The 9937-nt window shown below is 44.8% G+C and overlaps 1 long non-coding RNA gene across 1 annotated transcript; it reads right to left on the bottom strand.

Annotated features, from left to right (window-relative positions):
* Window positions 1-4638: 4638 nt before the first annotated feature.
* LOC133653152 (uncharacterized) lies at window positions 4639-6838 on the bottom strand. Its single transcript, XR_009826674.1, has 3 exons — window positions 6737-6838; window positions 4933-5107; window positions 4639-4787 (listed from the first exon to the last, which is right to left on the bottom strand). It is a non-coding gene; the product is annotated as an uncharacterized LOC133653152 (long non-coding RNA).
* Window positions 6839-9937: the final 3099 nt, after the last annotated feature.

Raw genomic sequence — 9937 nt, 5'->3', positions numbered from 1 at the left:
GACAAGGTCACGGGTACAAGCGGCCGAAATGAGTTTCCTCCGCCGGGTGGTGGGTCTCTCCCTTAGAGATAGGGTGAGAAGCTCTGTCATCTGGGAGGAACTCAGTGTAAAGCCGCTGCTCCTCCACATTGAGAGGAGCCAGATGAGGTGGTTCGGGCATCTGCTCAGGATGCCACCCGAACGCCTCCCTAGGTCCGAACGGCAGGAGGCCATGGGGAAGACCTAGGATACATTGGAAAGACTATGGCCTGGGAACACCTCAGGATCCCCCGAGAAGAGCTGGACTAAGTGGCTGGGGAGAGGGAAGTCTGGGCTCTCTGCTTAGGCTGCTTCCCCCGCAACCCGACCTCGGATAAGCGGAAGAAAATGGTTGGATTTAGTATGACAGTTATACTGTCATATTGAGTGTGACAGTATACTGTCATAAAACCCAATTTTTGTATTTGCAAACCTGATTCTAGTAAAACTTACATCTATACAATATTACAGGCAATTTTGGACATAATGCACATTTGGTTTTGGAGTTATGTTTATATAACTTTAATATATAGTATGACATTACTGTTATAATGAGTAAAAAAACTAACTTGTGTCTGTAGTAAAACTCAATTTTTGTATTTGCAAACCTTACAAAAACAAATGATTCTAGTAAAACTCACATGGATTCAATATTACAGGCATTTTTAGACATTTTGCATGTTTGGTTTAGGAATCATGTTGGAATACATTTGTATTGCTTTTTTCACATTATCTCAGCATTTTAAGAACTTACTGTCATATTGAGTAAAAAAAACTTTTTGTGTTTGCAAGCCTTAAAAAAACAACCGATTCTAGTAAAACTCACATTGATACAATATCAAAGGCATGTTTAGACATCTTGCATGTTTGGTTTTGGAGTTATGTTTATATAACCTGCTTTCTGAGCCGTAACCTTTGTGGTTTGCGTGTCCCACTGATCCTAGGAGCTATGTTGTCCGGGGGCTTCTATGCCCCCTGGTAGGGTCCCCCAAGACAAACAGGTCCTAGGTGAGGAATCAGACAAAGAGCAGCTCAAAGGGTGACGGGTCCTGACTGTTGTTGGTGTTTACGCACCAAACAGCAGCTCAGAGTACCCACTGTTTTTGGATTCCCTTGAGAGTGCTCCCTCGGGTGATTCCCTTGTTCTGCTGGGGGTCTTCAACGCTCATGTTGGCAACGACTTTGAAACCTGGAGAGTCGTGATTGGGAAAAATGGCCACCCGGATCTGAACCCAAGTGGTGCTTTGTTATTGGACTTTTGTGCTCGTCACGGATTGTCCATAACAAACACAATGTTCAAACATAAGGGTGTCCATATGTGCACTTGGCACCAGGACACCCTCGGCCGCAGTTCCATTATTGACTTTGTAGTTGTGTCATGGGATTTGCGGCCTCATGTTTTGGACACTCGGGTGAAGAGAGGGGCGAGCTTTCTACCGATCACCACCTGGTGAGCTGGCTCCGATGGTGGGGTAGGATCCCGGACAGACCTGGCAGGCCCAAACGCATTGTGAGAGTCTTTTGGGAATGCCTAGCAGAGTCTCCTGTCAGAGAGAGTTTCTTTTTCCACCTCCGGAGGAACTTTGAACATGTCACAAAGGAGGTGCTGGACATTGAGTCTGAATGGATCATGTTCCGTGCCTCTCTTGTCAAGCCAGCTGATTGGAGCTGTGGCCGCAAGGTGTTTGGTGCCTGTCGTGGCGGTAATCCTAGAACCCGCTGGTGGCCACCAGCAGTGCGGGATGCCGTCAAGCTGAAGAAAGAGCTTATCTGGTCCTTTTGGCTCATGGGACTCCAGAGGCAGCGGGCATACCGACAGGCCAAGCAGTGCCTGGGGAATTCTGTGGTGGGCTCTCCTATTTCTGGGGCTGAGGTTGCCAAGGTAGTTTTAAAAGCTCCTCGGTGGCAAGGCCCCGGGGGTGGATGAGCTCCGTTCGGAATTCCTTAAGGCTCTGGATGCTGTGGGGCTGTTTTAGTTGACAAGACTCTGCAACATCGCGTGGACATCAGGGGGGGTACCTCTGGATTGGCAGACCGGGGTGGTGGTTCCTCTCTTTAAGAAGGGGAACCGGAGGGTGTGTTCCAACTATCGTAGATCACACTCCTCAGCCTTCCCGGTAAGGTCTATTCATGTGTACTGGAGAGGAGGAACCTCGGATCCAGGACGAACAGTGTGGTTTTCGTCCTGGTCGTGGAACGGTAGACCAGCTCTATACTCTCGGCAGGGTCCTTGAGTGTGCATGGGAGTTTGTCCAACCACTCTACATGTGCTTTGTGGACTTGGAGAAGACATTCGACCGTGGCCACCCCGGGAAGTCCTGTGGGGAGTGCTCAGAGAGTATGGGGTATCGGCATGTCTGATTGTGGCGGGTCGCTCCCTGTATGATCAGTGTCAGAGCTTGGTCCGCATTGCCAGCAGTAAGTTGGCTGCCCTTTGTCACCAAATGTGTTCATAAATTTTATGGACAGAATTTCTAGGCGCAGTCATGGCGTTGAGGGGATCCGGTTTGGTGGCTGCAGGATTAGGTCTCTCCTTTTTGCAGATGATGTGGTCCTTATGGCTTTAACTGGCCAGGATCTTCAGCTCTCATTGGATTGGTTCGCAGCCGAGTGTGAAGCGACTGGGATGAGAATCAGCACCTCCAAGTCCGAGGTTCTCGCCCGGGAAAGGGTGGAGTGCCATCTCGAGGTTGGGCAGGAGATCTTGCCCCAAGTGGATGAGTTCAAGTACCTGGAGTCTTGTTCATGAGTGAGGGAAGAGTGGATCGTGAGATGCACAGGCTTATCGGTGCGGCGTCTTCAGTAATGAGGACGCTATATCGATTCGTTGTGGTAAGAAGGAGCTGCGCCAGAAGGAAAAGCTCTCAATTTACCGGTCAATCTACGTTCCCATCCTCACCTATGGTCATGAGCTTTGGGTTATGACCGAAAGGACAAGATCACGGGTACAAGCGGCCGAAATGAGTTTTCTCCGCTGGGTGGCGGGTGTCTCCCTTACTGTAAGAATTTTCACCGTTTAATTACAGTAACCTACTGGCAGCTAATGGTTCCAGTATAAAACTGTTTTTCTACAGCACACATACTGTGATTTATCATTACAGTTTATTACTGTAAAAAGTATCACAGTACTGTGCTGTATCAAATATACGCTTCACAGCATAATACTGTCATCTGTTTAGCGGCATTACACTGTTATTTTAGTGTATCTACTGTAATATCCATTAACAGTTAATTACAGTAAAATAATTGTAAGCACTATAGACTGAGCTTTACAGTATAATGCCACTAGAATTTAATGAGTTGAACTTTTAATTTTTCAAAATCAAAACCCCTGCAATCTGCTGGCATAAAAATGACTGGAGAAATGGCCTTGCAAGATTATGTTTTTATTAACCAATTATTGTAAAGTGCATCAAATACATTCAATGTACATTTAGTGCATTCTTCTTATTTTCAGTAAAGCATTTTAACATTTATAACATGTCCACTTAATTTCTAACTGGAGACAAAACACCGAACACGAGTCCAGTGTTTAGTTGTCGGCTACATAAAGCCCCACTCAAAGTCTGTGAGATGTTTTATAAGGGTGGCTACGTGAGGATTTACAGTTGCTGCCTTTTTCTGGACCAGCTTCCCGGTCTTCTTGGACACCACCTTTCCCTGGCTAGCCTTTGTTCCCCTCTCAGGGTTAACGCCAATGAATCGCCTAAAAAAGAGAGAAAGCATATTAGATATTCTGTTGTGATTGAAGATTACTTGTAGTCGATACAGAACCCCCCTCACATTGTTATTTAGGAATATGCACTGCACAAATATTAATATCAATTTTAGGATATATGTGATCCTATACCATAACCACAGCTGTAGATGAGTGAATGCTCTAAAACCCATTAAGACAAATTCAGAGAGGAAGACAATGCTAAAGCCTCCCCAATCCCTCTCTCTATTTATGTTTTCTCTCCATCTACGGGGCCGTGTATTTACGCTGATGTTTCCTGCTTTCACCCATTTAACATATCGTTACCTGCTCATTACCTATCTTCTCTGCATCCTGGGGTCACACTGGTGCTTCTTGCCTTTACCCATTCAACATATCTTTACCTGCACATTACCTACCTTCTCTGCATAGTGTGGTCACGCTGGTGCTTTCTACCTTTACCCATTCAACATATCTTTACCTGCACATTACCTACCTTCTCTGTATCCTGGAGTCAAGCTGGTGTTTCCTGCCTTTACTCATTCAACATATCTTTACCTGCACATTACCTACCTTCTCTGTATCCTGGCGTCTAGCTGGTGTTTCCTGCCTTCACCCATTCAACATATCTTTACCTGCACATTACCTACCTTCCCTGCATCCTTGGGTCACACTGGTGCTTCTTTCTTTCACCATACAACATATCTTCACCTGCACATACCTACCTTGTCTGCATGGCCTCGACCACACCTGCGCTTCCTTCTTTCACCCATTCAACATACCTTCACCCGCACATTACCTACCTTCCCTGCATAGTGGGGTCACACTGGTGCTTCCTGCCTTTACCCATTCAACATATCTTCACCCGCACATTACCTACTTGCTCTGCATTCTCGGGTCAAGCTGGTGCTTCCTGCCATCATCCAGTCAACATATCTTTACCTGCAAATTACCTACTTTTTCTGCATCCTGGGGTCAAACAGGTGCTTCCTTCTTTGACCCGGTCAACATATCTTTACCTGCACATTACCTACCTTCTCTGTATCCTAGAGTCAAACTGGTGCTTCGGTCCCTAATAAGAAGGTCCACAAAGGAACAGAAGAGTCATTGATTTAAGGCACAAAATTGGGGAAATGACAAGTCAAATTCCTGAACAGAGGTGAGAAATATATAATAAAATATCCTAACAGTATTTTAACAGTATCAAGAGGATTTACCTTTGAACAAATTCCAATGTCCGAGGACCTTCCTCTTGGTATTCCAAGTTGAACACATAGTAGGTGGCAAGAAGGGCAGCAAGCCCTGAGATTAAGCTAGGTTGGACGCCTTTGCAGATGACATCACCTTCCATGCTGATCATCCAACGTTTTATTGTGACTTTGTCACCAGCAACTGGTACAGTCAAGAAATGCAGTTTATGTTCCTAAACAGTATCCAATATGGGTAGCATTTTAAAAGTATTTGGAATGGCCACCTCACTCGCTCTCTCTTTCCTCTGTTTACATCTAGTCTCCTAAGGCAGTGGTTCTCAAATGGGGGTACGCGTGCTCCTGGGGGTACTTGAAGGTATGCCAAGGGGTATGTGAGATTTTTTTTAAATATTCTAAAAATAGCAACAATTCAAAAATCCTTTATAAATATATTTATTGAATAATACTTCGACAAAATATGAATGTAAGTTCATAAACTGAACAACTAATCAAGTAGGCTATTCCATTCATTACCATAAAGCCAGAGTTTCCCCCATGCCATGATGGTTTGACCCTACCTGGCGGCGGTGCCACACGGCACCAACTGTCAATCAACTATCCATGTAGAAAACAATGGAGGCTTGGTTAAAGCGTAGTGGACATGTTCCATAAATATTGATGTTAAAGATTTCTTTTTTTGTGAAGAAATGTTGAGAATGAAGTTCATGAATCCAGATGGATCTCTATTGCAATCCCCAAAAAGGGCACTTTAAGTTGATTACTTCTATGTGTAAAAATCTTTATTTATAATTGAATCACTTGTTTATTTTTCAACAAGTTTTTAGTTATTTTTATATCTTTTTTTCCAAATAGTTCAAGAAAGACCAAAACAAATGAGCAATATTTTGCACTGTTATACAATTTAATAAATCAGAAACTGATGACATAGTGCTGTATTTTACTTCTTTATCTCTTTTTTTCAACCAAAAATGCTTTACTCTGATTAGGGGGTACTTGAAGTTAAAAAATGTTCACAGGGGTACATCACTGAAAAAAGGTTGAGAACCACTGTCCTAAGGCAGTGGTTCTCAACCTTTTTTCAGTGCTGTGAACATTTTTTTAATGCAAGTAGACCTCCATGTCTTCATAACAGGAATATCCTGAATTCTCAAGTTGCATATCACAATAGTCATCATCAGTGTTAATAACACAAGAGCTGCTTGGATTTGCTGTTGAGCAAGTCAAACTTCGTTCAGTGTAGCCGTAGTGCTTCCTTGACACGTGCGATGTGAAAGTAGACTTGACTGTAAATCTTTTTTCACATTGACTGAAGGGGCACGTAACTGTCCTACCTTCGGTAATATGACTTTTCAAATGCAGGAGAAAGGCCCGTATATCATCGCACTTCGCGCTACATGAGACAATATTACAAGGTAAACCTTCTGCGCTATACATATCAGTCCTACTCTTGCCATATTTATGACGACGGCTGTGAGTTTTGAAGGCTGAGAAGTTGGAAAAAACTCTTGTGCATTTAGGGAAAGCACACTTAAACGATGCATTAGGCATACAACTATGACTTCGCATGTGTCTAACATACGCAAATACATTGCTGCAAGTCGTAGCACATATGTTGCAAGTTATCATCTTTTATGATGACTATGACAAAAAAGAAGAAAACTTAGCTAGCTAGCATGCGGCGGTACATGCGCGTGGTCAACGATAGTGTCTGTGATGCTGACTGTGACGCTATGTCATTTCGGACTTTATAAATATATATATAAAGTAATTCAAACAGAAAATGACACATCAAGGTACAAGTGACTCTTACCTTGTTATCAAAAACACACAATGCAGTAGGATGGATTTAGCAGGGTCGGCCAGGTGAAATGAAGCTCGGTTGGACGAATTGTGGGCGGACCCAAGAAACAAGTCTGAAAAATACTGAATTAACTTACTGCTGGTCGATATTTTTTGAAAAATGCAACAAAATTTACAGTACTTAACTGCATTTAAGAAGAACATGATAGGTTGATTGGCAACACTAAATTGGCCCTAGTGTGTGAATGTGAGTGTGAATGTTGTCTGTCTATCTGTGTTGGCCCTGCGATGAGGTGGCGACTTGTCCAGGGTGTACCCCGCCTTCCGCCTGATTGTAGCTGAGATAGGCTCCAGCGCCCCCCGCGACCCCGAAGGGAATAAGCGGTAGAAAATGGATGGATGGATGGAGTATATAACTGTAATTTTATTTTTTATTTTTACAGTAATTTTTTACAGTGAAGGTCATGGGTGTCAAACTCTGGCCCGTGGGCCAAATTTGGCCCAACGTGTAATTTGACTTGGCCCTTGAAGCAATATCAAATTAACACTAAAGCTGGACCGTCGATTATACATTGCGGCAGTGCCGCGGTAACACCGCATTCACCGCTACTTCTAATACTTGCCAACCCTCCCGGGAGTGACTCCAGCACTCCTCCCGAATTTTTTTTTTTTTTTTTTTTCAGCTAGTCAAACGAGTGCCGGCCAAGTTTCATGTCAGTGCAGCTTCTGCACCCACACACACTTGAATGCAACGCATACTTCATCAACAGCGATACAGGTTACACTGACGGTAGCCAAATAAAAAACTTTAACACTTTTAGAAATATACTCCACACTGTGAATCCACACCAAACAAGAATGACAAACACATTTCGGGAGAACATCCGCACCGTAACACAACATAAACACAACAGAACAAATACTCGGAACCCTTTGTAGCACTAAATCTTCCGGGACGCTACAAGGTGTGTGTGGGGGGGGGGGAGGTTTGGTGGTAGCGGGGGTGTATTTTGTAGCGTCCCGAAAGAGTTAGTGCTGCAAAAGATTCTGGGTATTTGTTTTTTTGTGTTTATGTTATGTTACGGTGCGGATGTTCTCCCGAAAAGTGTTTTTTATTTTTGTTTGGTGTGGGTTCACAGTGTGGCGTATATTTCTAACAGTGTTAAAAGTTTTTTATACTGGCACCCTCAGTGTAACCTGTATCGCTGTTGATGAAGTATGCGTTGCATTCATTTGTGTATGCGTGCTGAAGCTGCACATATCTTGTGACTGGGTGTGAATGATGTTAGAATTGGGTGTACGAGATATGACTGTTGAACACCTTCGTTCGATAATGAAAGTTGCCTCAGCTCAAAGCCTGAGCCCCGACTTTAAAGAACTAGCATCTAAAAAAAGATGCTAGGTATCTGGCTTGGGCACATCAAATTAGATCAGTGTGTTGCAAACTGAGCAGTTTAAAGTCCTGAATGGTTGTTTTATTCATTGTTATTTTATTTTCAAATTTATTAGCCTGTGGAAAAAGTTAATGTTGATATTTACCTCAGAAGGCTGCAAATAGAAAAGAGGCATTCAATTTTTATTTAAATTGTATTTGATATGCAATTGATATTTTTTAATTATTATTATCATTATTTGAAACTCCATTTTGCATGTCACTATAAAGTTATATAAGCCTTGCTTGTTCAATATTCAATGCAAAACTTGTTTGGGTCCCTATTAAAAGGTTAATTTGTTCAACCTTGGCCCGTGGCTTTGTTCAGTTTTAAACTTTGGCTCTGTATCAAACTCTGTATTTGAGTTTGACACCCCTGGTGAAGGTGAAGCTCTGTCATCCTGGAGGCCACGGGGAAGACCCAGGACACATTGGGAACACTATGTCTCCCGGCTGGCCTGGGAACGCCTCGGGATCCCCTGAGAAAAGGTCCTAGGTGAGGGATCAGACAAAGAGCAGCTCTAAGACCTTTATGAAAAGTACAAATCGAGGACCTAGATTTTTTCTCGCCCAGGCGCAGGTCACCGTGGCTCCCCTGTGGAGCCAGGCGCAGAGGTGGGGCACGATGGCGAGCGACTGGTGGCCGGGCCTGTCTCCATGGGGCCCTGCCGGTCTCAGCTCGAAGAGGCAACGTGGGTCAACCCTCCAATGGGCTCACCACTCATGGGCCCATTGAGGTCATAGAGGTCGGATGCAGTGTGAACTGGGCGGCAGCCGAAGGCAGGGCACTTGGCGATCCGATTATCGGCTACATAAGCTCGCTCTTGGGACGTGGAACGTCACTTTGCTGGGAGGGAAAGAGCCTGAGCTGGTGCGCGAGGTGAAGAAGTTCCGGCTAGATATAGTTGGACTCACTTCGACGCACAGCAAGGGCTCTGGAACCTGTTCTCTCAAGAGGGGCTGGACTCTCTTCCACTCTGGCGTTGCAAGCAATGAGAGGCTGGGGTGGCAATTGTTGTTGCTCAAAGCCTGCACGTTGGACTTTAACCCAGTAGACGAGATGGTAGCATCCCTCCGCCTTCGGGTTGGGTGACGGGTCCTGACTGTTGTTTGTGTTTACGCACCAAACAGCAGCTCAGAGTACCCACTCTTTTTGGATTCCCTTGAGGGAGTACTGGAGAGTGCTCCCTCGGGTGATTCCCTTGTTCTGTTGGGGGACTTCAATGCTCATGTTGGCAAGGACATTGAAACCTGGAGAGTCGTGATTGGGAAAAATGGCCACCCGTATCTGAACCCAAGTGGTGCTTTGGAATTGGACTTTTGTGCTCGTCACGGATTGTCCATAACAAACACAATGTTCAAACATAAGGAAGAACTTTGAACATGTCACGAGGGAGGTGCTGGACATTGAGTCTGAGTGGACCATGTTCCGTGCCTCTCTTGTCGAGCCTGCTGATTGGAGCTGTGGCCGCAAGGTGTTTAGTGCCTGTCGTGGCGGTAATCCTAGAACTCGCTGGTGGCCACCAGCAGTGAGGGATGCCGTCAAGCTGAAGAAAGAGCCTATCGGGTCCTTTTGGCTCATGGGACTCCAGAGGCAGCGGGCATACCGACAGGCCAAGCAGTGCCTGGGGAATCTGTGGTGGACTCTCCTATTTCTGGGGCTTAGGTTGCCTAGGTAGTTAAAAAGCTCCTCTGTGGCAAGGCCCCGGTGGTGGATGAGTTCCTTAAGGCTCTGGATACTGTGGGGCTGTAGGTTGAACAAATTAACCTTTTAATAGG

The sequence above is a fragment of the Entelurus aequoreus genome, linkage group LG07 (genome assembly GCF_033978785.1).
Source record: "Entelurus aequoreus isolate RoL-2023_Sb linkage group LG07, RoL_Eaeq_v1.1, whole genome shotgun sequence".
NCBI classification, from domain to species: domain Eukaryota; kingdom Metazoa; phylum Chordata; class Actinopteri; order Syngnathiformes; family Syngnathidae; genus Entelurus; species Entelurus aequoreus.
Note: the sequence above shows the minus strand (reverse complement) of the source record. Positions and strands in the feature narration are given on the sequence as shown.